Here is a 23971-nt window from a genome sequence, read left to right on the forward strand (position 1 = left end):
GCAAGGCAGAACAATGCTTCTTTTTGCTAAATTCGTTCTTTTTGTGCAAAAACACGTCGAAAGAGCCTAGTTTTATCGAGATTGGACGCGAGGGAACTAAACTTATAACATTTACCACTGAGGTAAATCTCTTTAAAAGAATGAAATATTGCCATTCTTTTTCAAGAAATTGGTATATTTTCACTCTTTTTCAAAATTGACTGTATTTTCATTCTTTTAGAGTGAGATTTCATTCCAAGAAGTTTGAGAGTAGGTACTATCAGAATCGTCACTAAATTAGTCATATAGCCCCGTGTTATGGTTAGCCTACTAGTCCCATCCGTTCATTTTTTAAAAACATTAACAGTATACAATAACAAAGACAGATAAACAAAAAAAACCTGTTGGACTTTATTAAGTAAGAACTACACTTACTATATAAATGGAAATCAAATATCTCAGACAATTATACACAATTGTAAAACAAAAACTTTAAGAATGAAAATATTTACTTACGTGTTCGATTTTTTTAAATTGTAGCGTAACTTTTTTGAAAGATGCGTCTGCCTCGCGATATCACAACAGACTGAGCGGCAGTCACTGCTGCGTGCTCAGACACGTTTACGCGAGTCTCGCGCTATTTGTTTGCAACGTAGCTTCGATTAATCTACTTACCTCTATAGCCTAATGACCCCGGTCTCCCCTACATATATACGTATATGTGATAATACGCTCAAGTTTAAGAAAAATGAGGAAATAGGTGTAATTAAATGCTAAAATGTACCTTAGAAACGTTTCGAAATACTTGAAAGTAAAATTGCGTTATAATAAGTGCTATTAAGTATTGGCATATTATGTATCATGATGTAACGGCGAACTACTGAACAAATAATTCTATAAGTAATCAATAGGATTCGCTATATAATAGCGGAGATATTAAGGGAGGCCACAATATCTACACCGAACATAATATTATATCTTTTCTATATATACATATATAAGCATAATATTAATTATGATTTTAAAATATATTTTTATTGCAATGAAATAATTTTATATTATTTTAAAAGTTACTTAATTACTTAATTAAAATAATTTTGAGAAAATAATTTAACAGATAATTATTATGCATATATTTTTATTTTATCTATCCATACAATTTTACATTTAATTTTTTTACTGGTGCAATTCTATATTGAAATTGAAAATCAAATCATAGAAAAACGGAAAGTGTTTATTTAAATTTAATTTTAATGTAACTTTTTGAAAAAAGTAAAATTATAAAATCTATACATTCATCTATCTTCTTTATAGATATAATGACTGTAGTTCTTTGACTATCCTTGTTTGATGCTTCCTAAGGATATGACCATCGTTAACTATTCTCTGAGAACAAAAATGACGAACGTTGCTACTCTATCGTCGCACTTTGTCATTAACTTTTTTCTATCGCAATGAGCGGGTGTTTTTTCCTGCATGACCGATGTCGGATCGTATAACTGTTTGAATACAGGATTTATTTCTTGAGCGCATTAAGCCTTTTCCGCCGTGCTAGGAGATGTGGTTTTTCCGCTCTCGGACTCGATGTGATTATACGATCGAGCGTAAGACCGCCTGCGTGATTCTCGAATGGGCGACGGTGACGAATCGACTCTGGCCTTTCGCGGAGCGCCCGGTATTTATCGCGGTGCCTCGCGAGCACGCGATGGCCCGGCGTGGCGTGCAATTAATTAAGGAAAATTCGCGGTAATTGATCGCCATCCCGCTTTGCCACTCAAGTTTTTCTAAACACATAATACTGCCCGCGTTAAAGTTCCAGAGAACAAGCGATAGTATGCATGAATCCCGTGAATTGTGAATTGAATACGCGCAATTATATCGACATACATACGAATCCATCAATCACACTGAGAGACGCATTTAAATAAATACTTTGTTTTAACGTCATCGTAGAGCTTCGCGTATATTTCCATATGCGAATCATTATGTCAAATATTTTTTAAAGAAAGTACGTAACTGTTTATTATACACATCTATTATTTTAATTTGAACTTTAAATATCTAATTCATATTCAAGATATATTTTAAATTTTGTTTTTTAAAAGAATGTAATTTCTAATGTAATAGAATAGTTTGAAGTTTTACACGATAAACTTTAATTATGCAATAAATTGTATATAATTAAAATCATGTGAAATTCATATCTCTTACGTATGAAGGAACATCGAAGGAAAATTAATCCAAATATGTCAATAAAGAATACATTAGATATATATAACCTACATCATATAATTAGATTTATAGAGAATAAAATTTATTTACGTATACATTATATACGATTTTCTATTTCCTTTTGGTTTTTCTCTTTTTCTTTTCTTCTTTTTCTCTCTTTCTCGAAAATTTATTTCAAATAACACAATATTAAACATGTTAAACATATCAATTACGTTACACATAACAAAACTGAAATATCATTGATGAGATTCGGAATAGATTTAGAATATTTTTATTTTGACTACCGTGAGAAAACTCAAAATTCCTAATGAAATAAATAGTTACCTGCGATCAGACTTGTTTTTATGTCTCTATGAAAGGCATAATGACAAGAGTATCATGACGACGTTTAATTTTTTTCTTCTCAGTCTTCAGACTGATCGGTACCACCTGTCGGTTACTCTCGCCTTATGGTTCGAGCCGGTGATGGGTATAGGAAACATCGCGATAAAAGCGACACGCCAAATACGGATAAGCCGTTCAGGACGTAAAGCTCGTTTTGAGGAATCATTAGAGATGAAATAGAAAAAAAAGAATACACATATCCTTCTTTTGCTATCTGATTGCAACCAGTCATGTATGTACCCTTATGTTGCTACCCGCTTCCAAGAATTTAAATTGTTTTTCCGGCGTATGCGTACGATCTATTCCAGAAAAATTCTTTAGTTTGTACGTCGAGAGACCAAAAAAATTATATCAGATTATCCAAAAGTTGCATTAGAAATTACATTCTTTTAAAAAATAAAATTTGAACATATATCTTGAATGAATTAAATATTTAATAGTTTAGCTTCATATATTTAGTTGTAGCTGTACAACGTATAAAAATCATTAAATAAAAAAAACCGTTATATAAACTGATACGCGTAGAGAACTAGTGACTGAGAATTTGCAATAAGGACAATTCATAAATTTTTAATTTATGAATCAGCGAATATAAGAAATGTCGGGATAATGAGACATAGATACAATCATAATGTGTTTATTTAATGAGTATGTATTTATCAAAGTGATAAATTAACATACGCCCTAAATAATAAAATTACAGGTGGCGCCTTATTTTGAGTGCTACCCGTATGACATCCTGCTAATTGACAGATGATGCTGAATAAGCATAATTAAACATTCATGATATTGTGGTGGACAGACGACACATTCGAATTTAAGTGAAAATAACGGTTATTACGATTTTTATCGATTCTTTGAGCAAAAACGGATCATATGTGTACAGCATTAATATATTAAAGATAACAATCTAAATGTTAAACGTTACTAACCGTTTGCTATAGATAAATTGAATGCCATTTATTAGTACTAGTTATTAAGAATTAATTTGAACATGACGTCAGAAATAGGGAAGCTATAAGAGAATGAATGAATTAACACCGTCAACAATTTTACATTTTTCGTCAGAAAAAAACTTCATTATTTTACTATACTTATAACTTATGCAGCGCAAATATATTGAAGTTAAATAAATGTTCAGAAAAAAATATTATTGAATTATTTACAAGAAAATTTTACTACGTTTTCTGCGATATTTATTTGTTATAAGAAAAATTGACATGTATACTATAATGACGAAATATACATTTCTGTGAAATTATCTCATTAATTTAAAAATATATCTCATTAGTAAAAAAATAAAATGAATTGTTTATTTATACTAAGGATAAAATTTTATTTCGCTGTATCTAGATAAAGATTTATTTCAGTGAAATAATTATATTTAATAAATAAATTTTTAAGTATCTTTCTCTTAGTGTACAAGCAGCAGAGTGTTATTTGTTCACGTTTGCTATCACCATGCATTTAGAAATCATCTACATTAGACTATTACTTTTATTCGATATTGTACATAATTGTATTTTTAATTACATGTAAAAAATTAATTACATTATTCCTATCACGCATACGTGACATCACGAGAATCGTAATTTTCTTGCGAACATATTACAACAATTAATACTCGAGTATATGTTGATACACGGCACAAGAAATGATATGATTTTATTCCGTAAAGATTTGTTTCTTAATTTCGTTATTAGAAGTTGGGCATTAGAAGCATTAAGAAAAATTGTCGCTTGATCGTGCTATAAAATCATCTTAACATTTACATGTATCCTGCCTTTAACAGGGTTGCATTTGTAAAACGAATGCGATTTCGTTCTCCCATTTTTTACTGATCGTGTTTCACATTGCTTACTGCAATGGTTTATCGCATATAAAATGTATAGTTGTATATGTATAACATAAGATCGTCTGGACCAACAAGTATGTTATGCAAAATCAATATGATGTTATGCTGGATGCTTATTGGATCAGACTTTCTTATGTTATGCGTATGCAACTATGTTATATTTATGCATTTTGTGCTTAAAATAATAATAAAATCATATGCGAATACATATACAAATAAATAAATAAATGCCTGTTTATATTTGCCATAGTTTTAATATTAATTCAAGTGATGTGTTAATACTAATTAGTGCAGACCTGATACACTAATTATAATAAAAATGATATTTTATTGCATAATGCTATTGTATCATTAATATATATCTTAATTCATATTTGTTGCGAACAGAATAGAAGGACAAGAGACGTTTCTTTATTTACGATACAAGCATGAATACAATTTGCTGTAATTTAGCATATCTACTTGCACGGCTGTATCATTTACAAGTGATTAGATATTGATCGAAACAAACAATGCAGAATGTTTTTACATGCATTCTGCAATCCATTTATATTCGATGCATTTGCAAGTACGTATGCACTCACCATAAGATTGTTAGTTGACAAAGAAGAGATATATTCTTAATTTAATTTTATATGTAGTCTAAAAATTTCTTTAAAATTTTGTTTTCGAACATTATATACGTATGAAGGGGAAAGTTGCCGAATGCGTGCTACTTAACCTATTTTTTATTATATTTTCCATTTGGCACTGTGTTATATGCAAATGAACATTAGAAATCGTAGCTTGAGGTTTTGGACGCTTATCATTACATGTTTAACTTTCCACCAATAACAAATTAATTTGTTATAAATCTTTTTGTACCATGCTGCAAAAGGTATGATTTAGAAAACCGGTCGCCTAAATCGTACCTATAAGTATTTTTTATCGTATTTCCTTTGAAAGTATTGAATTTATGAATGAAAATTGAACAATTAAAAATATAAGTTTAATAAAAGAAATCATTAACTAATACCTAATAATTAATTGATACCTAATTTTAAGAATTTATTGAAGAAAATGAAATATCTTATAATTATTAAATAACAATAATAAAAAAACAAATGACACAAAAATATATTCGCTTATATTTTTGCACTTAATATTTATATTGATATCAATTATTAGTTTTATTATTGTCGTTCGGTCGTTCGGTCGTTCGGTCTGTATGTATAATATGATCACAATATTACTTTTTGGAAAGAAAAGTGCAAAAGTTATTCTTCTAACCATTTTTCAATTATTCTTATTTTTTCTCTATATACATATAGACTACAAAGATTATATACGTATAATAAATTTGTTATTAATTTGTATAATTAATTAGTTAGCTACGTTCTATATATTTTAAATAAATAGTCACAGTTATAACATTAATGAAAAAAATTTAGTTTTTCGTTAAATTATCCAATAAATCCTTTCATTAAAATATATATATCTGATAAGTTGAGAATAACTGGAAATTTTAAAGTACATTAGTTTAACATCAATAATTAATTATATTGCTTTCTTCAAAAGTGACACATTTCAAAAAATTAAGTTTCTCGGAAAAATAATTATATTTTAACTTGACAAAAAATTATTGATTATTCAAATAATTTCAGCAAATATAAATATTCTTGATATGCACAAATGTCATTTTTACTATTTCCGTTTCACAAATCTTAAAAGATCACTCTCTTTGAATTGTGATGATTTTTTAAAAATTATTTTAACTATTTTTTGTTAAATTAGATTATTTGATGATTGATAGGATAATGTTTACTTAACTTATTCAATAACTCGAAAATCACCTTTTTTTAGTTGTGTCATTTTTTAAGTAAAGGAGCGATACCATTATATAAGGCGATAATACTGTGTATACAATTAAAGAAATTCAGCTTTGATTATTAATTTCTCTCTCTTAAACTTTATTGTATATTTTTTCTACTCTATATTTATACTACGTGATATTAATTTATAGAAAAAAATGCAAGACAATTTTTATGTCGAATCGGGATTAGTTTTTACTAAATAGAGAAGTAGTTATTTATTAACAAAGGTTAGATCTTACTCGCCCGACAATGGTTGCAAACGCTTTGAATGGCTATCGGAGACAATGCTCGAAGACGACTTTTAATGTCATAAGGGCGGGCAATGCATAATTTATTAAGACTGGTTTCACACTGCAGCTTCTGCGTGATATTCGAGACAATCCTCGTTTCTAAGAACCAATAGATCAATCGAGATGGGTAATTCTAAACATATTTATTGAAGAACTTTGTTCTGTAAAATTAAGTTATCTCATGCTTTAACATTAATATCAAAAGCCAAACTGGTTGTATTAATTATAATATAGTAAGAAAAGAAATTACACATGTAATTATTGTGCGCTAGCTTTTTTAAAATAATATAAATATAAATTTAATGTGTGTATATAGTTTTTGAATATGTAAATCTAGTTTGTATTTAATAACTATTGCATTATTATTTCGGATAATTTAAAAAATATTTCATATAAAGAAGATTTTTTATATGTATATAGATGTAATATAAATTAATAAAAATTATTAAATTAATTAAATTTTAAATTATTTAATTAAATATTTCAAAGGAATGAAAAAATTACCTGAAAAGAACTATGGTATTAATAAGGATTAATTTGTTCGAGACTGCAAATTAATTATAGATGGCCACAATTATACGTAATGAAAGGGAATGTTTCAATTATCTCATTTTTAAGAACGCTGTTACTGTTGAGCATGTTCCTTAATCGCAATTAAGCGACTGCGAAAGTAATTAAGGCCGAAGATCGCAGCTACCAAGTGTAAAAGTGAAGAAAGGGTTCGATGTTTAAAAAAGGGGCGAAAGCGAAGATGGTTAGTCAGAAGAACCTCGCAATTAAAATATCTCGATTAAATGTTTGCGTCTGCCAATTATTTTTGAAAGATTGCATGGAAAGATGAAGTATTCGTCATTTTTATTGATACAAGTAGGATATCGTGTTTCATATAATTAACCTTCAACTGGTGACGTATGTCAAATTGATTCTCTATCCCTAGTAGTGATGTCAAATTAACTTCATATCACGTCATGTCACCATTAGTGATATAAAAAAAAAAGGTCACTCGAAGGTTAAAAATGATCACGTTTATTCGATAACATATACTTACGTTAAGTCTGTTTCTACGTTAAATATTTCTTTGTAAAGTACAATATTTCCAATTTTTGAATAATTTACTGATAATAGATAATAGATAATAATTAAGTTAACTTAAAATATTTATTTATTTTGTCTTTTTATTTTTTTTATATGTGAATGTGTGTGTGTGTGTGTGTGTGTGTGCTTCATTACTTGAAAATGGGAATAGGATGTCTCGAGGAAACGATATTTTTCGAGAACTTAGACAGTCATCGCAATCGTCGCAAAAATCGCACAGCTAACGAAAAGGAAGAAGAGAAACTGTACACCGTTATTTCCTTATAAAACAAAGAGAATAACTTGCATACCTAAGTGTTTCTGGTCCCTAATTAAATGATAAACGGCATGGTATTGCTGACCGGAAGTGTTGTGAATCCGTTGAATGCGGCATTGGTTAGATACATTTCGGCTGTGCGATCACCATTCTTTATTTCCTTGTATACCGGATACGAATACGACTGGTATCGACTAGAAGAATCCGTCGTGTGTCAGAGTTATGACTTCCTCCCATTTTTTAAACTCGGCTTACATTAACACTCCTTTTCTTTCTGATCCTCAATCTTTTTTTCCATTTGAGCGCTCTCTTGCTACCCTATACTAAATAGTCTTTATCTTTTCGACAATACACACAATCATATTCATACGTTTTAGCGCGCGCATACACACACACACAAATCTTTTATTATAAAATAGGATTTTGTATCTGTCTTTTTAAGTTGCTAATTAATATGATTATTTTTTTACTGTTATTATTCTTTCTTTATCCTCTATATTTTATAGTTAATTTTATTTACATATTTATATTTTTATACGCGTAAAGCATAAAATTTTTAGCGAGATTTGCAAATTTACTATAATTTTATACAACACTATTATAAAATAATTTAAATATATATATAATTGTTATGTAAGGTATACTGTGCAATTAAAATGTGATAATTATTATGAGTAATTAAATTCTATTCGTGCATGTCAAGCAATATCCGACACATATTTCACAATAAAAATCATAACACTAACGAACGATGTAATCCCCCGATCAAAATTATAATTATTTTAAATAGCTAAATATAAAATTTATAATGTTTATTTTAAGATATTTTATTTTATAAGATATGGGAATCTCGATAAACTTTATATTTGAATTTTCAAATCTGATACGTTACGGATCCACTTATGCATCATTCGTCCAGTTAAGTCGCTAGTCAACATGGTGTCGACAAAATGAATCTGGTATGAGATCTTCGCAGGCGATAACTGCTTGAATTCATTACCATGTATAAAATACAAGATTAATTGTGCATGATGATACTTTTTCGTCTATCTTCATCGGAACACATCGACCACCTTTTCGCGTTCTATTCATTGTCTACTTAAGGTCGAACGACGTATAACGAAATCTGGCGAACCGTCACTCGTCTCGGTCTGATGACCATAGTTTGCAGCGTCGACAACGATAAGACACAAAGATCTCCGATTATGATGTCCTTTACATCGTACACCTGCCTGACAACTCTCTATTTTCTGATATATCAGATGATCTCGACATCGTCACATCGGCGATCGTTAAACGCTGTGTCGAAACTCAAAAAAGAAGATAAAAATCCAGCCGCTGGCGAATTTTGATGCGCAAGCGAGGAGGGGCCTAACATTATGCGCAATGCACAATTATGCATATTTTATTAAACTAGCGGGTATAGGTCTGCGCTTTTTAGAGTCCATCTTTCTTCGTCTACAAATCTGCCAATTATATTAACCATTCTCGAAGGGACGTAGAGATTTGAACAAAACATCTCGAAATTAGATGATTAGAGGGAAGAAACATTGTCTTCAAGTGTCATTATCCGAAATTACGCACGGCGTTCTTATATTCGTACAACTGTACGAAAAATTACCTGTTGGAATACTTACTCGAGTTTTAATCTTCCTATAATAGCAGCAATCTTTCTATAATTTCAAAATAACCTTTAACATAATTTTTTTTAGAATTAGCGCAGTCTTCTAACAATGTAATAATTTTACGATTTTTTTTTAAGGATCTTCTATTTATTCTATCAATTTAATTTATTCTTCTGTTAATTTCTTCTTTAACGAGGAATTTGAATGTTTACATAAAATTGCGATCAAAAATATGTTGAATAAAGACTATAAATTAAAATACAGCCGAGTATAGTGTAACGCAACTTCTTAAAGATGGCGTAACAAGCAAGTACAGTTTACTGGAACATTAAGAACTGAAAAATACATATTACGATAATATCTATGTGCTCGGTAGTATTTTATAGCTGCATTATAGCACATTCTAGTGATATACAGATAACGTATGAGAATGCGTTGCTGAGGAAGTCCGTAATTTAAAAATATAGCGTTGCAGATTCTTAGCATCCATAGAACTGTCCTAATTAGTCTAACCACGCATTAAATCTAAAGACTACGTTAAATGTAAAGAAAACATCGTTTTCGCGTCTGTTTTATAGCGTATACCGGCCGTATAGGATACAGTGTTCGAGAATGAAATTCTAATGACATTTGCAAATGACATAATATTATGCAAACGACACTTAACTTCTACATTACTTATCCCGTGCGATTTTAATGAAATATATATTGCACATCATATTGTTATTAATTTTGCACATCATATTGTAATTAATTTTGCATTATATCTATATAGGTAAATATTTTTAATTTTTGATAGATAAATATTTAATAAGTTGAATATCTATTATTGAGGAATATACATTTTTACGAAATTAATTATGAATGATATTATCCAGTGATACTCTCGAGGCTTCCACGGATACTTTCTATACAGAAATTATGTGTTTCGCTGATTATCTTTGTCTCCAAATTCATTCTTAGAATGCCAACGTTTCGTGAACATTATGCAGGTCACTTCATCAGGGCGTGGAGCAACCTGATTGGATGTTATCCAATTTATTTTAGAAATGTTTATTAATAAATTTGCAAAATTTTGCATTTAATAATATGGATAATATAAATAATTTCTTATTATAACAGAAATTTATATATTATGTAGACATAATATCTTTAAAATAATTAAAATTATTCTCGAAATGTTAGGAAGTATTTTGTGATCAAGACTGATATGTAAGTTCGTGAATATCAGACGATATCACTCCGGAGATGTCGTGATTTTTAGGGGCTGCGCACAATGAAAGGAATAGGGAACAGGGTGACCGAGAATAAGAATTTCAACCTATCAGAAATTATGTATTGTGGAATACACAGTTTCTGATAGGTTGAAATTCTTGTTCTCTGTTCCCTGTTCCCTATTCCTTTCATTGTGCGCAGCCCCTTAATGATGCGGGGAAACGGTGAAGTTTTCTTGTGCAAGGACCTGGCCGGTCATCATACATGGAAGTGTAGAAAACGTTGAAGGAATATAGCGCGTGGAAGAACGTTCAGGGAAACGGTAATTTATCGAAGAATGCCGATGGCTCTAATATTCTTTAATAGATCCTATAGCCTGATTGGGGTACTTCAGATTGCTAGCACAACCCTAAATGCCGGTGATATAGCGGTGTTCCATGCTCGGAACTTCAGTCGGCAGACGCGTACTATTAGAGGCTCGACGTGCTTTTTACTGCGCAGTAAATGCAGGTATATAAGGCATGACTTTAAATTCACTTACACCATACTGGCCGCGCCGTCGAAATTAAAACACGAGTTTTATTGCGCCTGATCGGTTTTCTGTCTTGCTTAGTATCCTCGATTTTTCGCTCTAGGGCGAAACAGACGATTATGCGACCGCAAGAAAGAAGAGTTGAAACGAAGGAAATTGTCGCATCCATTTTTTGTCAATTGATGAATCTATGTTTTTAAAAATAGTGTAGGATGTAATAATTTATAAATTCGTACATTTTCTGATACTACTCTCTAAATTTGAATCAGTGGATAGTCACTAATTACCCAGTGGCATACTTGGCACTGATAATCAGTGAAGTTCAATTAAAAAAGGAAAAATGTTCGAGCATTATATAACTAAAATATTGATGTTTGCTAATTTCAATCTTCCAATTCCATATTTATTGAATTTATGCACTAAAACAAAGTTGGTAAGATCACATAATAAAGATCAGTTAGGTTAGGGATCTCACATTTCATTCACTGATTACCAGTGACATACTTGGCACTGATATCAGTGATTATCCACTGATTCAGATTTAGAGAGTAGTTTAGAAAAAGACAAGACATAAAATTTTATACGTTAAATTATTTTATAATTTTATATGAAAGAATAATTTACGAATATCGTAATTGAAAAGTTGATTACTAATTTGTTGAAAAAAGACAATTATTCTTTTCAAGAAAAAAGTACATATATATATGTGTGTGTGTATATGTATAATATATAATCTATCGATAGTGTATAGATGCATGATCCAAGTACACATATCTATGACTTTCGAAAAATATAATAAAAGAAGAAATTTATTTAACTTAAGTTTACAAAGCTTTGAAAGATATATTATTTATAGAAACATGGTCGAACATTTTTGTGCATTCGTCATGATGCCTTGATACGTGCTGCAAGCTTTTTGCACGCACTGACTGAAAGCGTTAATAATGCCTGCGTTTCGTCAACGTCACATAGATGTATATTCCGCGCAACTACTTTCTAAACATTTGCCATAAACTTCGTTTTAATGGGCACGTTGATTTAATTTGCACGGAGGTGTGACGAGGTATGGCCCGGCACGGCGTGTCCTATTTACGAGAGACGGTTTACGAAACACGTGTGTACCACATCGGCGATATTAATCGTCGCGAGAGCTTAGGAGCTTGTGGGACGAGCGTATACAAGCGGCCGCGTGTAAATGCGTTGCACTATGGCAACGTTATGGCACGAAGAAACCGCGCGATGCGGATCTCTTCATTTACCTATGCCGCCGCGCTTCGTACGGGCGACAATGGGGCGCGACGAGAACAATGGCGCGAACGAGACACCGCGCGTTACGTAAGACCGCCGCGAATTTCGCAATCGACATTACGTACACGGAGGGATTCGTGGGTGGAGTCGCGGATGCAGAGATGTGTTGTCTGCTTCATGAGAAAATGGCAGATTCGTATCGTCGAGAAACAACGTATCGTGCCGGCGCGGCGCGGCGCAGCGGTTTACTCTCTTTACAAGGGCGCGGTTATTTTATCGTCCTCGCAAAGTTTACGGCACCGGGAACGCGCGCCTTGTGTGGAATAATGCTTCTGATTTCCTCGCTCACGCGACTCGCTTCTCAACGTTAACATCAAATCGTCCTTTCCTTTAGCGACCAATTAGGAAATGCGTGGGCGATGCATAAGTGCTTACCGCTTCATCGTTTAGTTGTTATTTTCATTTTTATTATTTCCTTCTTAATTCAAGGTAACATTATGAATTTCCAGTTTATGCAGAGTTAAATTACGTAGAATTGAGTATAATTTGCTCAAATAGTTTCCCGGATCTTTAAATTATGACACGATTTTTATGCGCATTAGTTTTAGAACTTTAATTAAATAGAAAATGGCTAATATTATCATAAAATTAAAGATGGTCATATTTCGCACATCAAAGAGAGAGAAAATCTTTCTCCTATAACGTCTATTACACAGAACTTTCATGATTAATTCTATCGGACTTTATGAGACGCTAAATATTATATGATAGAAGAAGATTTATGGTTTAAATTAATTAATGTTTTAAATATAACACACGAAGAGGAGTGCCGAAAATTTGTATTTGTGGATATACGTATTAGTTTTATCTCTTATTAATGTAGATGTAATTATCAGATATCGCAATCGTGTAAGACAAAATCAGCCCAATCTGTGTCCGACGCTTTACGACGATACCCGGTTGCAAATTCAAGTTTTCTGCTTTATACGTTGGTATAAGATGTCAGTGATTTTCATCGATGGAAAATCCAGAGCGTTATCATTATGTACAGAAGGATAGTAGCGGAGATATGAAGGATAGTAACGTCGATGGTAACAACAGGAAGTCGTATGAAATGAGGTTCGCGCATCTGCGATGTAAGCTGCGAAATTCTTGGCGTAGGTAGTTAAATGATACGCTTGTTGCAATATGCAGATAACTCGAGCCACGAATGGCGCGCGAATAGTCATGAATAGCCGCGCGAGTGGGTTTAATGCAAGAAGCTTTATTATACATTCCGATCTTTTTCCCTATTCCCCTCCACACGAACTTGCGTAAAAATGTTCAATTATGAAAATGGGCGCATGAACGATAATTATATGCCGGTTCTCGCGGCGGCGGAGGTATTATCATTCAGAGGACAGCGCAGGAGAAACATTAATGGTCGGTGCATTTTTAATGCGTTAAAAGGATGCAACTTAATGCGACAATCGTGTTTCGTCTCTTGATAACATTTCTTCCACAATTGTAGAACTCTCTATTACATGCAAAGTAGTGCAGACATAATATGAATAAAAAGACATTGATATGAATATAGGATATAGGATAATTCAAGGATTAATAAATTTTTGTAAAAATAGCAAATAACATGTCCGATTGCGAATATGTTATTACTGTATTTACCGCGCGAAGCAATTTATATCGTTATCTACTTATTTATTATATGAGATTGCTTATTTGTGAGACTTGCCTTTGGAAGCGGGGCATGTTCCTTTCGCATGGATTCTATTTTCAATCTTTAATCCTAATTAATCCTTTAGTTATTATATTATGCGTCGCTTTCCGTTAATCCGTTTTTTGACATGAAATGCTACAGTGACTTCTCTCCAAACGATCTTTTAGGACAAGCCGTCATTACAGTGACTTTTTTTCTATGCTTTGATATCTTATTGCAATCAAATAGAAATATCCTCAGTTATTTTAATTTGTACTTATTTCATTGAAAGAACGTTCGCGTTTTAATCGAGTTCCATAACCGAGCATCGCGTACAACGCTATATACAGCTCTGCGTCCAGTTTAATCGTAACCAAAGGGTTAATTACGACGCTTCTTTTAGAAGATGGAGGAAGTTACGCTTTGATAGATTACTCTTATGGTTTCTCCCGTTACCGAAATTGTGAAGCTACACACCGTGTTCAATCAATTTCGTGAACGCTTAAGTTAGCTAACGCGTAATCATCGTAGTGCACAATCGATAAATCGCCACCGACGGAAAATCACTCCCATGCCTTTCGCTGGGGTGATGACTGATAGCCTCTTCGCGCGCATCAAAGGAGTCTCGAGCTCGTTTCTGCGCGTTGCTGATCGTTCTTATATCGCGTAAAGTTAAAGTTTTTCTGCGCGGCGCAGTGCTGAGTGTTGAGTAGCAAATGCACACGTGTACTCATCAAGTTGCTATCAGTTTTTCATTACGTTTTATTTCAGCCCGCTAATACTCGAGGTAGAACGTCAATTCGTAAACTCACGCTTCGAGATCTTCAACTCGCAGAGTCAGTCGATTATATTATAATAATGAAACTATATAACAGTATTTTCCAAGTAAAATTGATAATTACGTTTTTAATAAGATGAGATAACTGCTATATGAATAGTTGTCAATTTAAGAAGTAATATACTTATTTAATATATTTTAATTTTGAATTGACAAAATTGTATATCAATCACATTTATCAGCAGTGTTTTGATGGAGGTGAGTTAATATCATTATCGATAACGGCTATATTTAGATTCTATGAATTAACAAAATTTTTTTAATCACTTGAAGGCGCTCTCTTAATCACTGTTGCATCATCCAGTTATTCAACTGGTTGCGTCTTTTCTTCAATAAATAGCTGATTGACCATCTCACATGGAAACATTGCAGATACTAAATGGTGAAAATATGTACTGCCATCTAACACATCTTTTTACTCACCACGGAATCATTTGTATGTACTGAAGATGACTAAAGTTAGCCGAAATATGTATACGAATTTTTAATTAAATACGAGAGATACAATTTAACATTGAAATTTATCGCGCACATAATACAGCGCTAATCCAGATAATGAAGTAATTACAATAATGCTGTAATATTTTTTAAGGTATATAATGTCAATAAATATTTCTGTTATTAATAAAACAAATGAACAATTGTCAATTTATATTGAATTTCTAATGATTGTTAACATTCGCTTGACTGAAATTCTTACACCATGTATCTCATATAAATTCGAATTCTTCCCCGATTTGATGTCGATTTTTTCGATAGTTTCCTTTCTCATGCATCTTCGGGGGAAAAAAAAAACCGGGACCTGTGATTTAGGAAGATTATCTGTTATATATTTACATAAATTACTTAATCTATAAAGGGGCAGAGCGGAAAGAAAGATACAGAGTTGGAGGTAATGTTTAAGGAGTACGTGATATGTATTATAATTGTGTATGTATTATATAATTTTTTTCTCATTTATAATACTCGAGATTTTTTGATCGTGTTGCGCTATATTCAGAAGCTACGATGCTATAAACGTAGTATCATGTGAATTTCACAAGGTGACCTCTCGACGTGGGAGTCGCCATCAGCCTTCGGCTGCGCTTAGATTGCATCTGCGATAGAAACATCGTTGAATGTTAACAGCGGCACCCGAAAGTCCTTTCGAAGCGAGTCGCGCGAGCACAAGATACAAATTTCTCGATGTCGAAACACCTCGGCGAGAAGTTCGACCTGTGTGGCGAGAGGAGATCTCGCGCACGCAGAGTACGAATTAGCTATTTGCTACGGTACCGCGTTCCTTTGGCACTTTAACCTCCTTATTCTTTTAGCTGGCAGGCATTCACCGGCTCCCGCATTCAGAAATCACGGTGCTTCAGCTTCGCTGCCGGCCTCGTATTATCGAAATTGCCTAGCGCGAACGTTACTCCCTAGTAATTCTAATAATTCAATCTCAAGCCCCAAACGAACTTCAATTACTATCAACTTCGCCGCAAACGAGATAGCGAAATATATTTCTAGTTGTTTCAATAGATAATTTTTATGTTCATGATTTCAACAATTCCGATGTTGCAAAACTAAGGTAAATAAAGTTGAGTATAACTTGCATCTATATTTCTATAAAATAATATATGCATATCTATACACATCAGTTCAACATTCTTCTTAAATTTTTATTCCCATTTCCTTTGGGTGACTCAGGTGGCATGTTCTACTACAGTGTGCACAATATATGATTATTCTACTCTTTTCTTCTCTTTTTTTCTTGCGACTGTGATGAAGAATGGATGGCGCAGAGGATGAAGGGTGGACGTCTAGCCGAGTGTAGGAATAAAAGGAGAAGGTGCGGTAAAGGTGGAGGCGACCAAAGGAAGTGCGACGGAACAAAGAACAAAAGTGGGTGAATTCCCACTCGGTTGAGATAAAGAGAGGGAGAGGAGACAGAGGGTCGAAAAAAAGACTGAAAGGAGAAGGAGTCGGAGAACTCGGAGGAGAAGCGAAGGCAGAAGATCAGGCGCTGCCCCCACTAAAGGTCCTGAAGATATTCGCGGACTAATTGAATTTACGATCTCGCCGGACCGGCCGACGTAAGATCGTGCCGGTCGGTTGGTCTTTGGTCCAGATTCGTTGTATACCACCATTAGTGCGGCTGCTCCTCCCGTCTCCGATGTTCCGTGATGGCGATAATCGTAAGTTTCACGATTATATGACAAACAGCCGAAAACTTGATTGCTGCATACGTGACCGCGATATTTGATACGAACCAGGTGTTCGCTTTCTCTGCTATTTTGTATGTCCGCCGTGTGGAACCTTGCTCGTTGTAATATTATCGATGAACTTTCGATGGCTCGGTATTTCTATAAGAAGACATGCCGTTTTGTGCAGTTCTTCGAGCTGATACGAAAATTCTGTTGCAAACAAAGAATAATACCGATCTGTTTAGTGAATTCCTTCGAATTTGCAATTATTTTATTTTTCTAGCTTATGATTCTGTTAGTTCCTGATAGAAATAATTTCTCTCCACTTATGCATGTTTACTTTGTTTTTTTCTGTATATCTGAACGTCAGACGTGTTATGATATACACTTTTGGTCTTGTATGCTTTAATATAATTAAATGCACATTAATCAAGAAGTTTTGCTTGCGTTATTAGGCAAAAAGCGAATCTATATGTTACATTACTTGTGAATTTTTATTGAAGCCTGTACCTTTTTGCAATACGTAACTCGGTCCCCGAACGTGCTGGAGATCGGTTCAATGGAACGAAACCGGTCTTCGTTTGTTCGTGAAATCGCACCAATAACCGGTATAACTAACCTCCCTTAACGATTAAAGCGCGAAATCAAAGAAAACCGATGCTGCAAGTTATCTCTTTCTCTCTTTTTTCCATTTTTACATACCTTTCTGAATTTATTTTGAGAGAGAGAGAGAGAGAGAGAGAGAGAGAGACATAAATAGATTCTTTTTGAAAAAAATATATTTACACTTTAATCATTAATAATTATCAAAAAGAGAAAATGCTATTAAATTTAAATGTGAATATAAATTGAATAAAATAAAATAGAGAAAAATGATAAAAGACTAGTTTTTGTTTTGATAAATGTAATAATTTATTACATTTTTTTTGTGATGCAATATGATGTACTGTAAGGATCTAAAAAAGATTTTTATGTAATATTATATTTGCGGAAACGAATGACCTTATGCAAGTTTTAATGCAACTTTTTAATAACATATTAGTGGTTCAGTAGAGTGTATTAAGATAGGGAAAAAGAGGATAGTCAATGAAAAGCGTGCTCTTGTGTCGCTATGAAGGAATCCGTTGAAAAAATGTCGACATTTTTTAACGTTTTTCTTCCAGCAGTTTTCAAAGCCGGTAGGACTTTCTGTTTCTGTCTCTTACATTTCCCTTTTTCCTCTCGCTTGCATGTTTTCAGAACTGTAACGTGACGAGCGTATACTTTTCTTTTCGTTCTCGCTTGCTACTCCTTTCTCCCTCGTGATCACCCCACACGAGAGTTATCTTGACATTAAAGCTGCCGTAGCGAGCCCGCAGTGTTCTCACAAAAGCGACAAATGGAAAACGACTCGGTTGTTAAGCGCTTGCGTTAATGTTAATAACGATGATGGATCCGCGATGAGAGAGAAAGAGACGGATACCGAATGAGGGACTAGTCGGGGATTGAGAAAAAGGACTGGTTGAGGTGCTTCTCCACTGGTGGTGTGTAATTAGGAAAGACATCATTACGCCACCAATTAACAGAGCTTTTGATTCACCGCGAAAATTAATGAGCGCGCGATGAATGGCGGCGACGTGTCGTCATGTAAAAAATGTCGCAATTTTGCTGGATTTTCGTACGCAGAATACACGATAAAGCGTAAAATAACGGAACGAAACAATTTTTATGCAATGTGATTTTTATTTGCGAATTGTTTTATTTTTTGAGATCTAACAGAACTTTTTTAAGGGAAATTAATCAACAATATTTATCTTCAAAGGAAACTAATTAGCAATATATATTATATACAGTGGATGCAAAAAGTATTCGTACAAAGAAATTTTTTATAAAAAATTTTATTTGTAAAAAATAAACATTAATTAGTAATTTTATACAATGAATAGATTCTGTTCTAACATAAACAAACGAGCTTCGCATGTATTCCTAATTTTAGAAGTTATATTTCTCGATTATACGAATATTTTTTGAGCATAACAAACAATACAAATTTTAATTTTTGCTTATTTTTCAGATGATATATTTTCTATAATTAATACACATCTTTTTGGTATATATAATTTTGAGAAACATACAGTCTATTTTATTCTTTATGAATAAATTGTTAATTACCTAGCAAGAAGTGGTCGTTAATTACACGTCGAATCAACGTCAAATTGGTGTTGAAATCATTGTATCGATATCGATTCGACATTAATTTGATAATTCATTTCTCGCTGGATAATATTTACTTTTTAAACATAAAGTTTTTTAAAAAATATTTTCTTTGTACGAATATACCTACTTTTTGCACTGTACATACATAATTTTGGACATTGCATTCGGATACACATATAACTACTACACGCAAAAAAATATTTTGCTGCTCCAGCTAGAATTATAGCTGTTTTTTGTATCTGATAGAAAATTATATATCGTACGCATAGAATTTATAGCACAAATCTAAATTCTATCTCTGTCATCTATATGATTAGATGCAATACATATCCAATATCGCAGTATTTGCTAGAAATTTATCTATTCCAGCTATTTTTCGTACTTACTCGTAGATAATTTTCGCTGTAACTGCAAGATCACTTTTTTCAGTGTAGACGTATATTACGCTCCAAGAAGCGAATACAAAGTTAGATGAGAGTCGAGATGATATCAACGCCAAGTTGGCGCCAACTTTTGGTCTGCGACACATTACTTCCTGTTTGTTTGCGGTACGTGAATCATACGGCATAGGTCGACATATCGGACGATCATCAGACTCCGTGTAATAAAGGACGAAACCTCCTAATTACTGTTTTAATGACCTTATCCAGTCCATTCCACGAAATACGTTACTTCGTACACTATTTTTATTGTTTTGTTTAAGAGCAAATTTTCAAAGTTGAACGAAACCCTTCAAAGTGGAACCGAAACAAATCATTACTACTTTATTCTTTTCAATATAAATATTCAGAATATTATTATATTCTGAATATTTATTCATACTTTGTTTTAGTTTTTAGAAATATAATGGTAATGTAATCAACAAATATTTCAATCTGTTATAAGTAACTATTGATTGTTCCAACTTCGGTATTACATTATTATTATAAAAAATTTGCAATATCATTATCAAACATTATAGCAACAATTGGTAACTAACAATAAGTAACGGCAGTTACAGTAATTAAGTAGTTAAGTAGTTACTTTTATTCTCTGGGGAGAGCGCGCAAACACACACATGCAAGGTGTTTTAGATTTGACATACGTTGTTTTGAGACGAGAATTCTAATATCAAAATGTCAAAGCTATAATATTAGGTGTTTCAAATAAGCTTCCGCCGGTTTTTTTGTGAAATTTTGCTTTTAAATGTTTGCTAATAGTTGATTAACATTTAATGCCTCTAACAATTTTTTCAGCATTTAACATGAATCTTCATCAAGTAATGCTTTCAGTTGTTCATCTTTCAATTCTTCGGTGCACCTTCACGTTCTTTATTTTTTATCGAAATCATCACTTGTAAAGCGTTGAAACTAGGGCTCAGGCAAAAGATTCGAACATGTTGAATATTCGATCTATTCGAATAGTTCGAAGTTTAAAAAGCTTAAAATTACATATAAATATTTAGGTAATTTTACAATCGTATTTAAGTAATGTTACATGATTATGCTGGGTCGGATAAAAACCCAGTATAATCATGTAATTTTACACAAATATTTTTTTCAGTGTACGTCCTTAAGAGGAAATGCGGTAGTTGTGAGACACCCTGTATATACAGATATATATATATATATAATACATAAAATATATTAAAATATATATTTTTTTTATGAAATCAAACTGATTTTACGCTTTCAAAAATTATTTCTAATTATTGCTAATTGTAAGCAATTTATGTTGAACTTGATTGTATAAGAAAATTTATTACTATAAATTTATGTAATACGTAGTGAGGGATGAGTGGCAATGTATATTAATCATCGTTACCGATTGTATATTATTTATCATTAATTATCAAATGCGTCTTATATTTTCGAGAACAGCTAAAACTTGAAAATAATTGGATCGGTATAATTAGAGAGTGCACCTATTCATGAATCTCTTTCTGCTTTTTATACTCGCTATCTCTTCGGTTTTTTCTTTAGGTGAAGAAGGGAGCACTTTTGTCTCTCCTTTCTTTTTCTCTCCCCCTCTCTCCCTATATATATATATAATTCTTTTATTACTCATTCGAGAATATACAATAACTTTTATAGTTCTTTTTATAGTTTTTTCTTTCCTTTTTTAATAATTCTTTTTATTTGTTTTATTTATTTAACGATTCTTCGCTATAGTAACTATCATTAAACTAGACAAGGATATAATTTACATATTTAAGTCTTAACAAGTTACAATTGTGCTGAAAGTTTGGTTCTGACAAATAAATACTTTATTGCTTTGCGAAAGAAATTTTATATCGCTGTATCATATGACCGCAAAATTTTAAAAAACTTTTTAATTTCTTACAAAATAATTTACAAAGATCAATACGATTCTTTGTTTCTAAAATTTTATTCTACATTCTCTTCGAATTATTAATTTTAATTCTAATTACGACTGATTTTTCTTTCTTTCCGTTTCTGCTATCATATGAAAATAATCGATAATCACATTTCACGAAATCACTATCGTGCTTTTTCATAATAGTAGTGTTATGTTCGAACAAATTGCAACTGTCACAGATGTGTCGCATCATGTTCTACGTATTACTCTACACGTGTACTGTCGACGCACTCGCATGTAACTCTTCGCTACTCATTTCACGCAAAAGAAAAAAACACGAGAAAATGATCGTGTTGGTCGATTCGTAGATTACTAATCGTAGATCTGGGAACCTGTTCCTCCACATACGACGAACTTCTTTTTATTGATGTCCGGATGCTATCATCTTCACTTAATTATTGATCCGCCAAAGGTATTCGAAAGTTATGCGACAACCTGTAGTGATTTATTCTTCCGCATTACGAGATACTTGGAAATTTCGATTATTTTGTTCTTCTGTTACAAGACTTGGCATCATGCAAATTTTTCTTCGATCTTGTATTATTTTACAAAACCGCTTTAGAATATGGAAGTCACAAGCCTTTAGATCTTTATGGTAGCGGTCTTCATTTTTCCATCATATATCGAATTATACACAGTGTTTCTTAACCGTTGAATTATTTTCCAATGATAATATTTGATAGATAATATATGAACGGCTAGGAAATGATTGAATGTTTTGTTTGAAAAAATATTAATAGTTTTGAAATCAGTGAGATAATGATAGGTAATAAGTATAAATTTGATTGAAATTAATGTTAAATTTTATTTCATCGCGATTTAATTTCATAGATACACTGATTGAACAACATAGCAAATAATATTAAAAGTAAATGGTCAATTTTAATATAGGTTGGATCTGTCATAAATAATCTGAAAAATAATTTATTTGAAGTAAATATAATTTTCACGCAGACAGACATATTTTAAAATTTATGATAACATACGACTTCACACACAATCTCTCTTCTAAAGAATAGTAAAATATATAGAGTTTGAATGCTTTAGCCCTCTCTACACCGGCTACTTCTAACTTGTACTGTGTACCATCATGGTTGGATCGATCGGGATCTCTACATTAATCATGTGCATCGCCAAAAGAAAGTAATCAGTGCTGCTTGTTGAGCATGTTTTCAATTAAACGTGGTAAATTGCGGCTTGCTTCATTTACAATTAAGCGCGCTTCTTAAGGTTCGGGAGATGACGACTGGATTACACATTTGCAATCAATGTCGATAATAACACAGCGTAAAGCTCTCGCTGCGTGATCTTAATGAGCTTTATGCACTGTTGTTGCTTCATCAACCTCCCACTGTAATTGTAAATGAATCCCTAATTCATTCAAATCGTCCTGCGCGCGCGTGATGCGTGTTTCTTGCGTGCTAACAAGAATCTCTAATAGAAATAGATATTCTGAGAAACTCCTGAGAGCATTACACGCGGCGCGTTTCATGATGAAAACTTGTGATGCTCCTACACTCGTTATTCATTCTACGTTGATAGATTCAGATATACACGAAGGCAGACACTTTTTATTATTAATGATTCATATCATTATTGATTGAATGAGATGTAAGGGAATACTGTAAAACGGAATAAAAGTGCATCAGCGGAAAAATCATTTTACTTAGAAGAGTAAAATAAAAGTATTCTTCGGCATTTAATCATAAGTTGGTGCGAGCAAAAATTTAACACACTTTTAGTTTTATTTTCATAAAGTGTTTGTAATTTGTTCTCAAAAATTGTGTGATGGTAAAAATTCGTACTCATTCTACTGCATTATTTTTTTTGCTGATGCATTTTATTCCACATAGAATTATTATTTTATTTCGAAGTATTAAGTTAGGCAAAAAGTTTACAAGTTGGTAAAAAGATTTTTTTATAGCAACTCGTATATTCTATTTTTGAAAAATTGGCAATTACACCACTTGATAGAGCAACGTTTTTGCTTCAAGAATCTGTATTTTTAATTGCAATACGATGATTTTTAACAGATTAATTTTTACGAACAATAAAGTCAGAATGTTCCTTTTTACTTAATCCGCGAGTAACTCAGGAACAAAAAATCGTAGGAACATTTTTAAAAACGATTTTGTAGGG

Source organism: Mycetomoellerius zeteki, unplaced genomic scaffold, assembly GCF_001594055.1.
Source record: "Mycetomoellerius zeteki isolate Tzet28-1 unplaced genomic scaffold, Tzet1.0 scaffold179, whole genome shotgun sequence".
Classification (NCBI taxonomy): Eukaryota; Metazoa; Arthropoda; class Insecta; order Hymenoptera; family Formicidae; genus Mycetomoellerius; species Mycetomoellerius zeteki.